Source organism: Pan paniscus, chromosome 15, assembly GCF_029289425.2.
Source record: "Pan paniscus chromosome 15, NHGRI_mPanPan1-v2.0_pri, whole genome shotgun sequence".
NCBI classification, from domain to species: Eukaryota; Metazoa; Chordata; class Mammalia; order Primates; family Hominidae; genus Pan; species Pan paniscus.
This window is the reverse complement of record NC_073264.2, coordinates 102713365-102715139: the sequence shown is the minus strand read 5'-3', so window position 1 is coordinate 102715139 and position 1775 is coordinate 102713365.

Sequence of the window (1775 nt, the reverse complement as noted above, 5' to 3'; positions counted from 1 at the left end):
GGCCCTCCAGCCCGGCCTGGGCTCTGACTTGTTCCTGGCATGAGTGCTACTGTGCTCCCTGGTGCTCAGCCAGACCCCAGGGCACAGGATGATGCCTTGCCAGAGGTTGCCTGTGGGTGCCTGGGTCCTGCCTGGAGCTGGGTGGGGCACTGGGATGCCGGGCTACTTGTGCCAAGACAGATCTTGCTCTGAGCCGGGCCCTGAGGCTGGCTGGAGGGCCACCTTGCAAGTCAGTCCCTCCTTTCCATCTGTGATCCTCTCTGGAAAAAGGTGGGGTTCAACCGACCAGCAGATAGGCATCCCAGGTCCATGTGCTTCTCTGAGCCTCAGTTTCTTCACTGGAGAGGCGGGCCTAATGTTTGAATGTGTTGTGTTCACCATGACATGAGGGGCAAGTGTAAAGTCTATATGTGTGCATGTGTGAGTTCGTGTGTGTGTGTATGTGTGTGTATGTGTGCGTACGTGTGCGTATGTGTGTATGTGTGTGTACGTGTGTGTATGTGTGTGTGTATGTGTGTGTATGTGTGTGTGTATGTGTGTATGTGTATGTGTGTGTGTGTATGTGTGTATGTGTATGTGTGTGTGTGTGTGTGTCTGTTTACTTAAACCCAGCCTTGTTCCAGAGTGGATTTCAGGATTCCTCTAAGAAGCTTTGGAATGCCAGAAGATACCACAAGTGAGAAGAAAAAATAAAACAAGAGGAAGGATATACTTCCCATAAGGGGACAAAGTACAGCCGCAGTGTCCTCCGCTTGGGCCATGGAACAGCTGCAGGTTTTGCCCTGATTACCCTGGTGGTAAAGTCTGATTGGCTATGGTTCCCGGTGTCCAGAAGATAAACACGGGCGGTGCAGCGGAGCCACACGCATGCCTGTGCATGGCCACGCCAGGTCGGAAACCCAGCCCCTCTGCTTGGGAGGCACGCAGGGCTCCGGCTGAAGCCTGAAGCTTGGGATCCTCAGAGCACAGATGTCCCAGGGCTGTGTGAAGTTAGTGAGACGAGGTGTACGGAGAGAGCTCGGAGAGGAGAGGGAGTCTCGATTGCTGTCGCCGTGGCTCGGAGATGCCTGCAAGAGGTGACGGTGATGTGCGTGGTGGTGTGTTCACTGATGATGCTACACTGCAGGCCCAGGGCTGTGTCGTGGTGGCAGGTGTCCTCCTGGACCGTTTGACCTTCAGGGAGGCCTCCTCCACTCAAGCACTGGTCCTGGAGGGGCTCTGGGCACACGAGGAGTCAGGCACGTTTTTGCCCCCGAGGAGTCCCCCAGCCTGGCAGGGCCCAGGGTCAGGGCAGGGCGGGGCGGGGTGGGATGGGGGTGCTCCAGGAGGTAGCAGGGACACTTGGTAAGTGGGGCCAAATTGGGAGGCATCTCAGGAGGTGGCCATGGGCAGAGGGACAGCCTTCCAGTTCTTTGCCTCTCCCCTTTGAAGCCCGGCGCCTGGGAACAGACCTGTGGTAGCTGCACCTGCCTGGGTAGGAAACTGTGGGCTCTTTTCTCGTAGGGGGACAAGAGTCATTTGCAGGACCTTCTGAGCAGGTGGGGGACAGCGAAGGACAAGAGGAGGCTGTGCCTGTGCGGCTGTGTCCCGGCACAGGTGCCGCTTCATGCCCACGCCACCACATCCTCACTGGGTGGCTTCGGGCAAGTTACCTGAACTCTGCGCCTCCATCTCGTCTTCTGTAAAATGGGTGGCACATCCGAGCCCACCTCCTAGGGAGGGTGTTGTGAGGACAGGTGGGGGCACGTCCGCACAGCCCCTAGAATAGTGCCCAG